The following is an 18,808-nucleotide window of genomic DNA, read 5'->3' as shown; positions in this document are numbered from 1 at the left end:
GTGGATTCCAGTGCTTTTATATATGATCATTTGTGTTTGGATTCCCCTGTTAAATGGTGTTGTGGTTTATTGGTTGTGTGAATATCTAGATTTTAATATCAAATGTTTGCAAATTGTTCAGTCTCTTGCTAACCATGATTTCAAGTCGTCCGATCTTCCTGAGTTCTATTGTTTTCATCACATTTTTGGTGGCTCTAAAAATTATTACGTTGTGTGGTTGATCCATTGTTTATTCTGATCTGCTGAAAAGATAATTGAGTGACTCAACGGATAACTTTGTAGGTCTGTAACATGTTATACTTTCGTGAGTAGTTACTGGTTGGATTTAGAGTTTAAGATGATTAGTCTTTTGCTTTTACATGGTAATTGGTTATGATATGATATAAACTTTGACTTGACTAAGAAGTATCATTCTCGTAAACAGATTAATGTGCAAGCAAAAGGCTTCTGTTGGGTTGATCTGTATAAGTATCACCATTTGTTTGTGATGAAAATAATTTTTTTTAATTATGAACCTGATCTTCATCTTGATTCCTGGTTTCAATCTTTTTTTAATTGAAAAATGAGAGAGAAATGATACATGTAATGAATTGTCTTTTGCCCTCTTACCTTGAAATATAACAACTCCAAGTCGATAATGCCTTTGAGATATGTACACTCACGGTTATGGACTTTGTTTGATTAAAAATGCCTAGGTACTATCTTATTGATGTATACACGGGTTTGGTTCTTCACTGATTTCTGTCCTTCACTGGTTTAGTTTCAATGGTTCATATAATTTACACATTGGTTTGGTCTTTCTATAATTTAGCTTTTAACTGATTCAGTTTCTCATTGATTTGTATGATTTATATGTTGTTCTAGTTTTACACTAGTCCAGTTTTTCACTAGCTTACATGGTCTTATTGCATTATTCTCTTAGAATATTCTCTTTAAGTCACTGGATATGTGCTGTTGTGATTTTTTTTTATTGGTCTTAAAACACCCAGTTGCTGCCCTGCTGCCATTAATTCTGTAGTTATATGTTCAGAAAAATGGACAGTTGGAATTCTTTGGGAATCTAGTGTTTAAGTGTTGGAGAAGCTTTAGAATAAGGCATATTGTACACCATTGTGCCTTCGTTGTCTCCAGCTTGTAATAGGTTGTAAATTTGGGCTGGCATATAGTTTGCTTAATGATCTCAAGAGATAGGGTAAAGATGTAGTCCTATGCTCTTTAACCCGAATCTTAATAAGGTGTTGAGTTCTGTGGTATATGAGGAGCTATATGACTGTTTGTAGTTGTGTAATTAAGAGAATATGTACATGTTTTGGTGTCTTGAAATAAGGCAGCCATGTAATGTTCTTCGCCCAAACAGGGTAATAGCATAATGTGTGAGTTTAGGACAGTTAATGTATATGCATGTCTAAAAGTGTCACTTGTATCGCAATGGACATATTTGAAGTTGCACAGTTTCATGCCTTAACTGCTCATGCATTTTTACTGTCATAATCTTTCACGTTGAATATGTGCAGTTCACACTTCATTTTAGCATTTGGAACACTTTTTAACTCTCATATGCGCAGTCCACACTTTATTTTGGCATTTGGAGCACTTTTTAACTCTCATATGTGCAGTCCACACTTTATTTTGGCATTTGGAGTACTTTTTAACTCTCATATATGCAGACAACACTTCACTTTAGATTTGTTTTATATGCACGTCCTTATCTGGAAATGATGCAAATGTAACCATGCTTGATGAGTATCTTAATTATTATGACTTATCTTTTGAAGCTAATCATTTCTGGATTCCAATAGCATATTCGGTTCTTGGTTTTCTTGATAATAGTAGGCTGATTTATGTGCTGTGGCGTTTTATAAGGATGATTGAATATTTTTCTTCAGTGCATAATTTTTTTCATTATTCATATGATGCTCTGTTTGATACCATCTAGCGGTCATGCTATTGTATTGATAAATCTTTAGTTTGAATGACGCCAATGATCATGGTATGTCAATGATAACCTGTCAATATTCTTTGGAGTATAGTCGGCATCAAGTAATGTAATCGGTGTCACTGATTATGCCGTTTCATTTCCTTTGGGATGTTGTAGTAGACTTCACAATCTTACTTTCATGTTGATACTTGCACTGTTCATATCTTATAGAATGAAGTAACCATTAGAAATTTCATCTTATGACTCTGCTTGGAGTGTATTGAGTGCATCATTAATTTTGCTCCGAAATTTTTTATTCTCACAAGGATGCTTTTTATGTTACATGGCATATGTTATATGGTTTCATGGGTACTACAGGGCCGGCTCGTGCAAGAATGATTTAGGTTATGGTTGTTCATCAAGAAATTATTTCATAGCTAATTAAGCCATATCACTCGGTTATGAGGGCGTGATACTATTTGACTTGGCATAAAATTCTTTAGTCTTGCTAGTTTATTCATAGTGCTGAGTTTACTTGTTTAGTTTTCATTTTTCTTATCAATTCTGAAATAAACAAGAGGGGGGGTGAATTGAATTTTAACTCAATATTAGGCCTTTTGAATATTTCCTATGAATCCTAATTGAAATTTTTCTTCACTTAATTAAATATTTGGTTAGTGCAAATATAATTGAAAAACAAAATGAAATGCCAAACCAAACAATAATGGAAATGCAAGAGTGAGAAATGACACACCGATATATAGTGGTTCGGCCAACGGCCTACTCCACTCTACTCAAGGTCGCACTTGAGGGATTCCACTATTGGAGACCTCCACGATGCCCGGCTCTGAGGCGGTTACAATTCCAAGGGATATTAAACAAGGATGCCCTTACACCTTTACAAAGACTCTCCTTCTCCGCTGAGTTCTAAGCGGTTGCTCTCTAGGGAATTAAAAGCGGAATGCCCTAGCCACCTATACAAGATTATGAAAGATTGATAGCTTGGCTTCTTCTTGAAAGCTTGATGCCCTTTGTAGTTCCTTGATTGCTCTTCAACAAGGATTTGCAAGTGATAGCTCTAAAATATCCAAACTCAATAGGTTCACAAGTGAAAGGCAAGTTTGGGAAAAACCAAAAATCTTAAGCTTAAAAGGGTTGCAAGTTTGCTTGAGTGCTTAAGAGGGTTTTTCAAAAATCAAGAGAGAGGAAATAATCCTCTAGATGTTGTATAAATAGTCTCTCCTCAAAATATGACCGTTTGGGGGTGTAGATAACAAAAATCAACTTTTAAATCAAAACCCAACGGCTCTTTTTTGAGCTGTCGCAAGGTTCTCGGAGTTCCGAGAATCATTCTCGGAGTTCCGAGAATTCTCGGAGTTCCGAGAAATATTCTCGGAGTTCCGAGAAATATTCTCGGAGTTCCGAGACAACGGCCAGAAGAAATAAAATTTCTACTGGACCATTTCTCGGAGTTCCGAGAAATTTTCTCGGAGTTCAAAGAAATTTTCTCGGAGTTCCGAGAAAATGTCCAGACGCTACTGGACCTTTTCTCGGAGTTCCGAGCACCAGTCTCGGAGCTCCGAGAAAAATCTCGGAGTTCCGAGAAGCCTAAAAAATCTGATATTTTGATGTGTGATTTTTGTCTTTTGGAACTTGACTCCTATGATAATTTTGGAATGTTTATGAGGGTCCCAACATGTTGGTCCACCACATAAGCATTCACTAAACTGTTGAAGATCTTTAAGTGTTATTTGAAAAACAATTTTAAAAACACTTTGAAAATACTTTGCCTTGACTTGAACCTCTAAAGAGAAAGGATGTACAATGATACCTATGCAATCTTCGATCCCTCTTTAGCTTTGGTCTTCAAATGATCTTCCATCTTTGGATGCTTGCTTGAGTGATGATGTGAGCTACACTTAACTCCTTTGGCTCTTGTTTGGTACACCTTTAAGCATGACCAAGTTGAGTGTTGGTTTCTTCAACGATCAATCCTATCTTAAACACAACACTTCAAAGTAAATTGATTGTATTAAAAAACACAATCAATTATGTTTAGAATCATCAAAACAAGATTGGAGAGTAGACCCTTGGGCTTACAATCTCCCCCTTTTTGATGATGACAAACAAAATTGATTATGAGGTGTGTCTGGAGTGACATAGTAGGCAAGTGAATACTAGAACTCCCCCTCAATATATGCACACATATAAATGATACAAGTTATAAGCATGTGGTGCATATAGTAAATTTGAATAGATAATCAATTTCAAACCTTCTCCCCCTTTTGTCATCGACAGAAAGGGTGTAAAAATAAATTTAGGAGTAGATAACTCCCCCTAAATCAATGCTTATGGTATAAAAAAAATATATAACCAAGTAATGCACATATACCTGTTCATGATCGAGATGTTGACATATGTCAAAATGTTAGGTATTTTAATTAAAGTGAAGATACCTCTCCAACTTAGAAAACTAAGAAGGCTAAGAATATCAATTGAGTGATTTTTAAGATTAAAAATTTGACATCTCATTCATGCAGATATTACCAAACAAAGATTATATAAATACTTTATAGATAAGCTGGTTAAAGGCACAAAGTATTTATTTGGCAATTTCTTTAATTTGATCCGCACTCCAAATGTTTAAGGCACTTCGGATATAACAAATTCTATCATCACTAAGGGGTTTTGTAAAGATATCCGCTAATTGATCTTTAGTGTTGATATATTTTAAGCAAATATCCCCTTTTTATGAGTGATCTCTGATGAAGTGGTGCCTAATCTCAATGTGTTTTGTTCTTGAGTGTTGTATGGGGTTCTTTGTTAAGCTTATAGCACTAGTATTGTCACATTGGATGAGAATATTTTCCATTTTGATTGCATAGTCCATCAATGTGCTTTTCATCCATAGGACTTGAGCACAGCAAGCTCCAGCTGCCACATATTCTGCTTCTGTTGTGGACAGAGCTACTGAATTTTGCTTCTTGCTAAACCATGAAACAAGTGATTTACCCAAGAATTGGCAAGTCCCACTAGTGCTTTTCCTATCTACTCTACATCCAGCAAAGTCTGCATCTGAATATCCGATGAGAGTGAAGGAAGATGATCTTTCATACCACAGTCCTAGACTTTGGGTTCCTCTTAAGTACTTGAAGATCTTCTTAACTGCTGATAGGTGAGATTCTTTAGGATCCGATTGAAATCGAGCACAGAGACAGACAGTAAACATAATGTCTGGTCTGCTGGCTATCAAATAGAGCAAACTACCTATCATACCCCTATACAATTTCTGATCCACAGATTTGCCAAATTCATCTTTTTCTAGCTTAGCAGTAGTACTCATGGGAATTCTTGATGTCTTACTGCTATCCATGCCATACTTCTTTAATAACTCCTTTGTATATTTTTCTTGATTTAAAAATATTCCATTTTTGTATTGTTTAATTTGGAGTCCTAAGAAGTAGGTTAACTCTCCCATCATGCTCATTTCAAATTCATTTTTCATTAAGGTTACAAATTCATCACACAATTTTTGATTAGTTGAGCCACAGATGGTATCATCCACATAGATTTGGACAAGGAAGATATTATGATTTTCTCTTTTGATAAACAAGGTTTTATCCACCTTTCCCATCTCGAATCCTTTTTCAACTAAGAAAGTGCAAAGCCTCTCATACCAAGCTCTAGGAGCTTGCTTTAATCCATATAAAGCTTTATCAAGCCTGAAGACATGATTTGGATGTTTGAAGTCTTCAAAACCTGGAGGTTGCTCAACATACACTTCCTCTTGGATATAGCCATTTAGGAAGGCACTTTTGACATCCATTTGATATAGTTTAAATCCTTTATGAGATGCATATGCCAAAAGTATCCTAATAGCCTCCTGTAGACACCCCATTTTGTTTTGTTTTAATCAACAAATAAATTAGTGTGTTAAATCCATGTGAGAACCCCCTCTATCATTGATTTATATGTTTTAGGTCATTAATATCTTGATCTGACTTTACGGATCATCAATCGGGACAAAATAAGCTAGGGTCACTTCATAGCCCGGACCCTGATTCCATTCCGAGACCCGATTTCCGTAAATCGTTAGATCAATGGCAGATCATGACCTGGGTCTAACCATCCAAAACCACCTAACCTCTCCTCTCATCCTAACCATTCAAACCTCACCTAACCTCACCTAACCTCTCCTCCCATCATAACCATCCAAACCTCACCTAACCTCACCTAACCTCACCTAACATCACCTAACCTCACCTAACCTTACCTAACCTCACCTAACCTCACCTAACCTCCTATCCCATTCTCCTATAAATACCCTCTCATCTTACCAAAGAAAAGAGGGAAAAAAAAAAAAGAAGAAAAAAGAACCCCTCTCTTAGAAAATTCATCCCTCTCCCTCATCTCTTCAAGGGTTCGGCCATCCTTGCCGGATCGGGTGATTTTATACGTTGGGTGATATATATCAAAAGCAGTCATTATCAAGCAAGGAATCATCTTCAAGGAATTACCATCAAAGAAAAATCAAACACAAAGTGGGTTTCCAAAGAGGTAGGCATTTATTTCAATTCTATGTAGGGTCTGTTTTCATGCATATCTTTTACTTTAAAAGAAAAACCATGTTAGGAAGCATGTAGGGTCTGTTTTCCCCCTGGTTAGCCTCTGGTTAGACCCTGGTTGCACCCAGGTTCGCTGCTGGTTGCACCCAGGTTCGATGCTGGTTGCACCCTGGTTCCCTACTGATTCGCACCCTGGTTCCCTGCTGGTTGCATCCTGGTTCCCTACTGGTTCGCACCCTGGTCCGCACCCTGGTTTGTACCCTGCTTCCTCCTAGTTAGACCATGGCTAGTCTCGGGTTTGCTCCTAACTTAGACCCGACTCACTTGACCCTAACCATTAACCCAATCCAACCAAGTAATATCCCAACACAATCCATTTGGCCGAATCTCATAAGCCCGCCCACTTTGAATTCCGAAAATTCAAACCCTTGATGATTCCTATATGCTCAATTCTTTGATGCAAATTCCCAATTCCAAAATCCCATTGCTAGATCAATGTTTCTGAATCTCAAGTCCAATGCTCAAATGCAAACCCGATTCCAGATACAAATACCAATTCTGTCTTCCAAAATCCAAGCAACCTCGCCAGTGGAACTACGTGTGGCTTGATCCCCATCACGGGGTACGTAGGCAATTTGGCACTCCCAAGTTCAGTCGCACCTTTCTCTATCTTTCCCATTCCCTCACACTATTCATCATCTCGATTCATCTCGTGTCTCTCGGAACCATTGGATTATGGTTTCCGTCGTAAGAACCCTTAGAGCCCAATTTAGGAACAATGGTGTCGTGTCGTGTTGTGTCCTAAGTTTTAGGGAGTCCTAGAGTTAGGAGTCCAGCCTCATCACGGACGCTTGCTATGTATAGCAACCGTGCCATAGGTCAAGTTACACTAGTCATCCAGTTTTTCCCTAGGACAAGCCTAGTAAACTAGGATGTAGGCTAACCTGCATTAGTCTAAGGGACAACTTGCATTTAGATAGGATCATATAGCATCTTCGATGAAATCCTAAGATAATAAAATCCTCAACTTGAATTAAATAACTTCTCTTAAAACTGTTGAAACAGTCAATCCCGTCTAGATCGGTGTCCTAGTTGAGTTAGGCATATGTAGCTTAGCTTAAATGCACCGAACTACGTCGACTCTGATCCCAGTGAGGCTTGGGTACGTAGGCAGCTTGGATGTCTGATGGCATACCACCCGCGAGTCGGCACCACAAACAAATTGTGGTGTTTTGTATATTAATTTTCTTGTAAATGCTTAATCAAATCACTTAGGACTTTCCATGAAATTAGAATTTTAGGAGAACTTTCACATAGATTGAATCCAGACAAATTAATAAATCAAGATACACATTTAGGATTCACATTGAAATTAGATCATAGGATGCATGTCACTTAGTTCGCACATTAACATAGAGTTGAATGAGCCATTTAAAATAAATTTAAAAGAGTTAGCTTTTGGAATCGAAGACCGATTATCGGGCAAGAATGGTGCATGTGGTGGATAACTCCCCATACCTTCCATTCTCGTAACCAGGTAGCGAGTCTAGATTTCTGGTTAATTACGGGTCCTAGATCCCACATCTAGGTGGCGACTCTGTCAGTCTCTTTCGTGTGGAATTCGGATTGCCTTAGTGATCCCAAGTTCACAGGAAAGATTAATTCAAATCAATAATTAAATGCACACGCCAATCGCGTGGGTACGGGAGACCAAGAGAGAGAGCGCGGCGGCTCGCGCCCCACCCCTCTCGCGGGATCAGGGTACCACAGTCTGGCGACTCTGCTGGGGATCACCTAACTTCATTAAAACTTCAAAAGATAATTCATTTGAATTTAATTTTAAATGGCTCATAAAAACTCTATACTTGTTAGATTAGTTTGTCTTGTTTTATTTTCTCATCACATTTTACTCGAACTTAACCTAACAAAACCTGAGGGCATCATAGATTGCGCAAACATATTGCACACACTTACATCACTTGCATCTAAACTCTTGCATCTCACGTGCACACACGTCCTATTTTAGGAACCCGGAGTGTTATCTAGCATGGTTGACTGGGATTTCATCACCTGGTGCCTCTGTGCTAGAGAAGCATTCCACCCTTAGCCTAGTACCTTTATGGTACGTAAACGGATCTCTTGTTCACGTACTGATACGCCGGACACTGGTACAGTATATCGAACAGGGATTCGCGCTAAGGGAACTCTTGGCCTTACCCCTAGATTAACCCACACATGCATGTAGTATACGAACACATGTGCATCATGTGTGTGAGCCTAGTTTAGGATATCCTACCCATTGGTGTCTAGATTAGGCCGTGGTCCATCTTCCAATGGTCACGATCGGTCCTTAGATACACGAACAAAGTCATGAGTCGAGATTCTCTCTCCACTCCGATAGATTAGGATTAGGGTTGATGCCTTCAGGTAACACTGATAAAATGTGAAAAAAAAAAAAAAAAAATTTCCCTTTGGGTTAGGATATAAATCCCATAATTTTCAAAGATCTCATAGGATTAGTCATTCATGATCTATCCGTTGAAAGCAATCTTATGCTATCTCATCTAATCTTTTGATCGTGCGTCTTTCGTTCTTCTGTCATACGATTCGATCGTATCTTCATGCCATCCCCTAACTGGCAGATGCAGAATCTCACAATCTTTCGATTATGCGTTCTCATGATCTGATCATGCCTGGTCCAGATAATCCAATCTTGCTTGTACCCCTGGTCTGTTCCTCCTCTAGGGGCTACCTTTTTCAAGATTATTTTGCTAAGTCCTTCAGAGTTCACTCTCAGAATCATTGAGCTAGGGGCATTTCCCTATGCGAATCAGTCATCATTGTCCAAAATTGAAAGTATCAGCCATGATGATGTTCAGAACGAACCAGCCTTCGCCGAGCCTTCAACGCCAAACAGTTGCAGCAGTTAAAGTTTTAGTCACTTACTATTTTATGTTGAGTCAGTCATCATGGTCAGTATAATTGTTGAGTCCGGTCTTACAGTTAAAGGTCAATGCCTAGTCCAGGCAAGTTATCTTCTGTTTCTCTTTCTTATTTAGAGTTGTGAATCGTGAGCATGTTCAGGATAGGTCGTCTGATGTAATAGCTTTTCTTTAAATAAAATTTCGGTCAGTTCCAAAAAGTTCACTTGTGTCTGTTCTTAAGTGTGCTTCTGATCTTAAAATAAGACTCCCTCTTCAAATGAGGACAAAATTGACGAAACTCCACTTGAGTCACAGCAATTACTTGAACGAGAGGAGGAGCGCCAATCCCAACCTTTCAAAGATGAAATTGAAATGATAAACACTGGCACTGAAACTTTGATTCAGTGAATGCCGATTGAAAATACATTACCCTCTAAAGAGTGTGAAGAATTGATAAAATTATTTCAAGAATAAGAAGATTGTCTAGAAAAGCTACAACCGATACCAGGGGCAAGACATAGATAGAAGGTTCAAGAAAGAATGAAGTGAATATCATATGCTATGCAAGGGGCATAGAGTGGAAATAACTTTCATATTTCCAATCAATGACCTTGGTTCTCAAATTCATAACATGAAGCCAACAAATTCAAGATAAGAAGTTCAAGAACAAGTATTGAAAAGTGGTCATCAGATATCAAGAGTTACAAATCCATAGATGGAGGATGTCAAGGAACAAGTTTCGCTCTATGAAAGCCGAAAGCACGCATTAGAATCTTGAAAGAAGAAAATCCATTATCTTACCTGGAAATGCCGTCAAACTCCGTGAAAAAAAAAAGAGAAAAAAAAGAAATAAATAATCAGTACCAGACAGACTCTAGTAACCTAGATCGATTCCCAATCTGAACATCGAAAGGCCTCCTTTGGCCGATTAAATCCCAAAATCAAAACCCAATGTCAAAAGAATACCGATTTGCAAACCCTTCGAGCCTAAATCAAATTTTCTTGAAAACCCATCAAACTTGGGGCATTCCCCCGAACTACGCGAGACCTGATCCCTATACTGGGGTACGTAGGCAACTCGGTTGAACCGAGTTCGGTCGATTCAAAAAGGAAAAGAAATTCAATCCTTTCAAAAAAAAAAAAGAGAGGGACAAGTTCCAATAGAAGAGAAGTTAATTGTTCCAGAAAGAAAAGAAAAAAGGAAAAAAAAAATCAAACAATTTATCTTCAAACTAGGGGCATTCGCCCTGAACTACACACGACCTGATTCCTACCTTGGGATATGTAGGCGACCTGTTCACAGGTTCGGTCGAAATCTTTGTTGAGCCTTAAGCCATTCTTTGAAAAGCCCTATCCTACCTATAAAAGTCCTTCTGGTGTTCAGAACTAATGAGCTAGGTCCTGAGATACAATAAAAAAATGAAATGATGATGAATAAGAAAAATAACGGAGTTTGAAGATCTGCTAGACTGAAAACCTGAAAGGGCGGCCTAGGCAAAATTTAAGATCATTCCCCTGCTAAGTTGAAAACCCGAAAGGGCGGCTTAGGCAAAAGCTAAGGGGATAGCCTGCTGGATCGAAAACCTAGAAAGGTGGTTCAGGCAAAAGTTAAGGCTAGCGCGGTCCGCCAAGTTAAAAACCCTGAAGAGGTGACTTGGTCACGGTAAGAGAATCAGTATAAGAAGGCAACAGCCGGTATCAAGACTGAAGATCAACTGAAGTTCAAGCAAATTCAAGTGATATCCTCAAAACTGGGGGCATTGAAGCTAAGCAATCTTAGGGGTCGTAATTAAATTCTTGAGGCATTACTGTTTCGAGGAAGAAGTCCGGTGTTTACCAATTGAAAAACTATTCCTTGAAAGGATAGACTTACCAAACAAAACATTAACTAAGTCAGAAGCATCACTATGTTTGTCAGTATAGTCAGTCAATCTTTATTATTCTAAGTTCACTCCTTCAGGGCTGCTCAATCCTTTGAGTAGTGCCTTTCATCTAAGTTTTCTCTTTAGAAAGAGTCAATTGTCGTTCCTATGTCCAAATGATGTAACTGTCTTGGTGAAGGAGGCCAGGCCTAGGCAGCTCCCTGCAATTATACCTGAAAGAGCTCGAGAATTTAGTCAAACAACTTCATTTCAAAGAAGATCAGCTCAGAAAAAGTCAGAAGTAGAAACATCAGAAAGCCCAGCTTCCGTAAAAAGATCATACCCCAGGAAGGCACCTTAAGCTTGGAAGAACCTCAGATGCAATGGTGGTTGAGCCAATTTCTCAGAAAGATGAACCATTCAAATTCATAATTCCCTTCCGGTTAGTTATCCTGGTCAAGAAATGTTTATCTAAACACCTGTCAAGAAGCAGATCCCGCTTTTCCATGAGAGTCGTTGTTCTAAATTACCAATCTCAAATGTCTTGTTCAAGGTTTCAGTTATCAAAATCCCCAGAAGACAAGACCAGCAGTCTCTTTGAGAAAAATCTTGTTGAAGTTTCATAAAAATGTTCCTAATCCATTCTTGCTAGTAATGGTTCTTCGTTCCAAAGGTTTGCCGTTTCATCATTCGTCAAAGTCCTAGTTTCCAACATCTTTGTCGGGCACGATCCATAATATCCCCGATTTCATTGAGTTCAAAAAAATAAAAAATTCATCAAATCCAATCTTACGTCAAATTCAAGTTCATGGAAAATCTCTAAATTCTTCGAGCCCGTTTGTGAACGGTACCTCTTTTCTCGAGCCCATTTGCAAATGGCCTCGTCTTCTCCTTGAGCCCGTTTGTGAACGGTGCCTCATCTCTCGAGTCCATTTGTGAATGGTTTCGTCTTCTCCTTGAGCCCATTTGTGAACGGTGCCTCATTTTCTGAGTTCATTTATGAATGGTCTCATGTCCTCCTTGAGCCCGTTTGTGGACGGTGCCTCATTTCTCAAAAAATCAAAAATTCATCAAATCCAATCCCCAATTCAAAAAATCCAATCCTACGTCAAATTCAAATTCATAAAAATCTCTAAATTTTTCATTGTTGAATTCATCAATCAAAGCTATCTTGTGTCGTCGAGCCCGTTTGTGAACGGTGCCTCATTTCTCGAGCCCATTTGTGAATGGTCTCGTCTTCTCCTTGAGCCCGTTTGCGGACGGTACCTCATTTTCCAAAAATAAAAATTCATCAAATCCAATCCCCGATTCAAACAAATCCAATCTTACGTCAAATTCAAGTTCATGAAAAATCTCATGTCCTCTTTGAGCCCTTCTGTGAAAGGTGCCTCATTTCTCGAGGCCGTTTGTGAATGGTCTCGTCTTCTCCTTGAGCCCGTTTGCGGACGGTACCTCATTTCCCAAAAATAAAAATTCATCAAATCCAATCCCTGATTCAAACAAATCCATTCCTACGTCAAATTCAAGTTCATAAAAAAATCCCTAAATTCTTCGAGCCCGTTTGTGAACGGTGCCTCATTTCTCGAGTCCATTTGTGAATGGTCTCGTCTTCTCTTCGAACCCGTTTGTGAACAGGTGTCTCATTCTCTGAGTCCATTTGTGAATGGTCTCATCTTCTCCTTGAGCCCGTTTGTGAACGGTGCCTCATTTTCTGAGTCCATTTGTGAATGGTCTCGTGTCCTCTTTGAGCCCGTTTGTGAACGGTGCCTCATTTCTCGAGTCCATTTGTGAATGGTCTTGTCTTCTCCTTGAGCCCGTTTGTGAACGGTGCCTCATTTCTCGAATCCATTTGTGAATGGTCTTGTCTTCTCCTTGAGCCCGTTTGTGAACGGTGCCTCATTTCTCGAATCCATTTGTGAATGGTCTCGTCTTCTCCTTGAGCCCGTTTGTGAACGGTGCCTCATTTCTCGAGTCCATTTGTGAATGGTCTCGTCTTCTCCTTGAGCCTGTTTGTGAATGGTGCCTCATTTCTCGAGTCCATTTGTGAATGGTCTTGTCTTATCCTTGAGCCCGTTTGTGAATGGTGCCTCTTTTCTCGAATCCATTTGTGAATGGTATCGTCCTCCTTGAGCCCGTTTGTGAACGGTGCCTCATTTCTCGAGTCCATTTGTGAATGGTCTTGTCTTCTCCTTGAGCCCGTTTGTGAACGGTGCCTCTTTTCTCGAATCCATTTGTGAATGGTATCGTCCTCCTTGAGCCCGTTTGTGAACGGTGCCTCATTTCTCGAGTCCATTTGTGAATGGTCTTGTCTTCTCCTTGAGCCCGTTTGTGAACGGTGCCTCTTTTCTCGAGTCCATTTGTGAATGGTTTTCTATCCTCCTTGAGGCCGTTTGTGAACGGTGCCTCATTATCCAAGTCCATTTGGGAATGCTTCTTATCCTCGTTGAACCCGCTTGTGAGCGGCGTCTCATCTCCTTCTAAAAACTGTTTGAGAGCGATCTTTGTCCTTTCCCTTCAGAATCCATTCGAAAATGATATCTCATTCTCTAATTGCCCGTTTGTGAATGGCGCCGCATCGAGTTTTTATTATTATTCAAGTTCTAGGGTTTCATCTAAGGTTTTGCATTATGTTAAGGTGCGTTGTGTCTAGAGAGTCCTTTGTCGATTAAAACTACGCAAAATGGTTCTGTCATTTTTAACTTTGGTATTCAATGACTACGTCATCTCTACCAAAGAGGGGCATCTGTAGACACCCCATTTTGTTTTGTTTTAATCAACAAATAAATTAGTGTGTTAAATCCATGTGAGAACCCCCTCTATCATTGATTTATATGTTTTAGGTCATTAATATCTTGATCTGACTTTACGGATCATCAATCGGGACAAAATAAGCTAGGGTCACTTCATAGCCCGGACCCTGATTCCATTCCGAGACCCGATTTCCGTAAATCGTTAGATCAATGGCAGATCATGACCTGGGTCTAACCATCCAAAACCACCTAACCTCTCCTCTCATCCTAACCATTCAAACCTCACCTAACCTCACCTAACCTCTCCTCCCATCATAACCATCCAAACCTCACCTAACCTCACCTAACCTCACCTAACATCACCTAACCTCACCTAACCTTACCTAACCTCACCTAACCTCACCTAACCTCCTATCCCATTCTCCTATAAATACCCTCTCATCTTACCAAAGAAAAGAGGGAAAAAAAAAAAAAGAAGAAAAAAGAACCCCTCTCTTAGAAAATTCATCCCTCTCCCTCATCTCTTCAAGGGTTCGGCCATCCTTGCCGGATCGGGTGATTTTATACGTTGGGTGATATATATCAAAAGCAGTCATTATCAAGCAAGGAATCATCTTCAAGGAATTACCATCAAAGAAAAATCAAACACAAAGTGGGTTTCCAAAGAGGTAGGCATTTATTTCAATTCTATGTAGGGTCTGTTTTCATGCATATCTTTTACTTTAAAAGAAAAACCATGTTAGGAAGCATGTAGGGTCTGTTTTCCCCCTGGTTAGCCTCTGGTTAGACCCTGGTTGCACCCAGGTTCGCTGCTGGTTGCACCCAGGTTCGATGCTGGTTGCACCCTGGTTCCCTACTGATTCGCACCCTGGTTCCCTGCTGGTTGCATCCTGGTTCCCTACTGGTTCGCACCCTGGTCCGCACCCTGGTTTGTACCCTGCTTCCTCCTAGTTAGACCATGGCTAGTCTCGGGTTTGCTCCTAACTTAGACCCGACTCACTTGACCCTAACCATTAACCCAATCCAACCAAGTAATATCCCAACACAATCCATTTGGCCGAATCTCATAAGCCCGCCCACTTTGAATTCCGAAAATTCAAACCCTTGATGATTCCTATATGCTCAATTCTTTGATGCAAATTCCCAATTCCAAAATCCCATTGCTAGATCAATGTTTCTGAATCTCAAGTCCAATGCTCAAATGCAAACCCGATTCCAGATACAAATACCAATTCTGTCTTCCAAAATCCAAGCAACCTCGCCAGTGGAACTACGTGTGGCTTGATCCCCATCACGGGGTACGTAGGCAATTTGGCACTCCCAAGTTCAGTCGCACCTTTCTCTATCTTTCCCATTCCCTCACACTATTCATCATCTCGATTCATCTCGTGTCTCTCGGAACCATTGGATTATGGTTTCCGTCGTAAGAACCCTTAGAGCCCAATTTAGGAACAATGGTGTCGTGTCGTGTTGTGTCCTAAGTTTTAGGGAGTCCTAGAGTTAGGAGTCCAGCCTCATCACGGACGCTTGCTATGTATAGCAACCGTGCCATAGGTCAAGTTACACTAGTCATCCAGTTTTTCCCTAGGACAAGCCTAGTAAACTAGGATGTAGGCTAACCTGCATTAGTCTAAGGGACAACTTGCATTTAGATAGGATCATATAGCATCTTCGATGAAATCCTAAGATAATAAAATCCTCAACTTGAATTAAATAACTTCTCTTAAAACTGTTGAAACAGTCAATCCCGTCTAGATCGGTGTCCTAGTTGAGTTAGGCATATGTAGCTTAGCTTAAATGCACCGAACTACGTCGACTCTGATCCCAGTGAGGCTTGGGTACGTAGGCAGCTTGGATGTCTGATGGCATACCACCCGCGAGTCGGCACCACAAACAAATTGTGGTGTTTTGTATATTAATTTTCTTGTAAATGCTTAATCAAATCACTTAGGACTTTCCATGAAATTAGAATTTTAGGAGAACTTTCACATAGATTGAATCCAGACAAATTAATAAATCAAGATACACATTTAGGATTCACATTGAAATTAGATCATAGGATGCATGTCACTTAGTTCGCACATTAACATAGAGTTGAATGAGCCATTTAAAATAAATTTAAAAGAGTTAGCTTTTGGAATCGAAGACCGATTATCGGGCAAGAATGGTGCATGTGGTGGATAACTCCCCATACCTTCCATTCTCGTAACCAGGTAGCGAGTCTAGATTTCTGGTTAATTACGGGTCCTAGATCCCACATCTAGGTGGCGACTCTGTCAGTCTCTTTCGTGTGGAATTCGGATTGCCTTAGTGATCCCAAGTTCACAGGAAAGATTAATTCAAATCAATAATTAAATGCACACGCCAATCGCGTGGGTACGGGAGACCAAGAGAGAGAGCGCGGCGGCTCGCGCCCCACCCCTCTCGCGGGATCAGGGTACCACACCTCCATACAGGCAACAGGAGCAAATGTCTCATCATAATCTATCCCTTCCTCCTGATTGTACCCTTGGGCTACAAGCCTAGCTTTATTCCTAGTGATAATTCCATTTTCATCCAATTTATTTCTATACACCCATCTCGTGCCAATGACTGGATGATCACTAGGTCTAGGCACTAGCCTCCACACTTTGTTCCTTTCGAATTGACTTAGCTCTTCTTGCATGGCCATCAACCAATATTCATCCTTTTCAGCTTCCTTGATGGATTTTGGTTCTAATTCGGATAGGAACGCCAAATTGTTACTCACACTACGATAGTATGATCTAGTTCTTACTGGCAATGTGGCATCACCTAAAATTTGAGATTCAGGATGATCTACCAATGTTCTCCTATCCCTAGGCAATGAGTCATCATTTTCATTTTCTACTTCCTCACTAGGTAGTGTATGACTTGTAGATGCATGAGGAGGAGCACTCACTTTAGGAAAAAGATGTTCAATGGGTTCATCCTCATCATGTGGCATTTCTTGAGATGTTGGCTCTCTTTCATCAAATGTCACATGCATGGATTCTTCTACAACTAGGGTTCTTCGATTAAATACTCTATATGCCTTGCTATGAGAAGAATACCCTAAGAATATTCCATCATCCGATTTCCTATCAAATTTGTGTAGATTATCTTTGATGTTTAAAATAAAGCATTTACATCCAAACACTCTAAAATAGCTTATATTTGGTTTCAAGTTTTTCAAAAGCTCATAAGGTGTTTTATTAGAAATTGGCCTTAAATATACCCTGTTTATAATATAGCAAGCGGTGCTAACCGCTTCCGCCCAAAAATATCTAGGGAGATCATTTTCATGCAACATAGTTCTAGCCATTTCTTGGAGAGTTCGATTCTTTCTTTCAACTACTCCATTTTGTTGAGGTGTTCTAGGTGAGAAAAATTATGTTTTATGCCATGTTCATTACAATAAGTGTCAAAATGTACATTTTCAAATTCCGTTCCATGATCACTTCTAATGTGGGAGATGGCAATACCTTTTTCATTTTGAATTTGATTGCACAATATAAGAAAGTTTTCATAAGTTTCATCTTTATGTCCTAGAAATATGACCCATGTGAATCGTGAGTAGTCATCCACAACTACAAACACGTACCTCTTTCCACCTAGGCTACTAGTCTTCATTGGTCCAAAAAGATCCATATGAAGTAGCTCCAAGGGGTAGGAAGTTAAAATCATATTTTTAGGTGCAAATGAGCTTTTCAATTGTTTTCCTAATTGACAAGTTCTACAAATGTGATCCTTGATGAATTTGAACTTAGGCAATCCTCTAACACTTTCTTTTGAGGAGAGGGTCGAAATGAGATCCATTCCGACATGACCCAACCTCCTATGCCATAGCCAAGAATCCTCACTAATGGCATTAAGACAAGTCACATTTTGGAGTCTAAGATCATCTAATCCAATTGTGTAAATGTTATTGTCTCTAGAACCTATGAATTTGACTACTCCATCTATCTTATTTTTAACAATGCATTTATCGGGATTGAAGACAACTTCAAAACCATTATCACATAATTGACTAATGCTAATAAGATTATGGGACAAACCATCAACAAAGAGTACATCATGTATGGGAGAGGTAGAGTTACCTATGGTGCCTTCACCTTTGACTTTTCCTTTCTTGTCATCTCCAAAGGTAACTTCTCCACCATCCTTGAGTGATAGTGATGCGAATTGAGTGAGGTCTCCAGTCATGTGTCTAGAGCATCCACTATCAAGGTACCATGTGTTCCTCTTGTTATGGTTTTTAAGGCATACCTACATATGAATAGGCAAGTGAGATCCCTTAGGTACCCAAATCCTCCTAATCTTGCTATGTTCATTTGTTTTTACTTTAGAGTTCAATTTGATTTTATCTTGTTTAGCATGTAAGCAAGCAACCTTGTAATGACCTTCTAGACCACAATAAAAACAAATTTTGGTACCACTAGAAGAAGCCTTTTCAAGTTTGTTTTTATAGTTAGATATGGTAGTATTTCATTTGTGTCCAAGTCCACTTTTATCACTTGACATTCTTTGAATATTAACAAGCCTATCCAATTTTAATGAACTATTTTCAAAATTTTCAAAGAGTTTCTTGAGTTCATCATACTCAAAAGATAGTTTACCGTTTTCATGCTTTAGTTTGTTATTTTCAATAGAAAGATTTTGTCGATTTTCATTCAAAGTCTTAATGGTAGCATTTAGCTCATGAATTTTTACTTTGCATTTTTCATTTTCATCATCTAAAAATTCATGATCCTTTTTTAACCAACCAAATTCTTTTGTCATGTTAGCAAGA

The 18,808-nt window shown here is 39.2% G+C and overlaps 1 long non-coding RNA gene across 1 annotated transcript; it reads left to right on the top strand.

Annotated features, from left to right (window-relative positions):
- The first annotated feature begins 6,027 nt into the window (after positions 1-6,027).
- On the top strand, positions 6,028-9,625 carry LOC143853558 (uncharacterized). Its single transcript, XR_013237177.1, has 2 exons — positions 6,028-6,475; positions 9,126-9,625. It is a non-coding gene; the product is annotated as an uncharacterized LOC143853558 (long non-coding RNA).
- Positions 9,626-18,808: the final 9,183 nt, after the last annotated feature.

Source organism: Tasmannia lanceolata, unplaced genomic scaffold (assembly GCF_043159265.1).
Source record: "Tasmannia lanceolata isolate RefF3 unplaced genomic scaffold, GAP_Taslan_0.1 ptg000019l, whole genome shotgun sequence".
NCBI classification, from domain to species: domain Eukaryota; kingdom Viridiplantae; phylum Streptophyta; class Magnoliopsida; order Canellales; family Winteraceae; genus Tasmannia; species Tasmannia lanceolata.
Note: the sequence above shows the minus strand (reverse complement) of the source record. Positions and strands in the feature narration are given on the sequence as shown.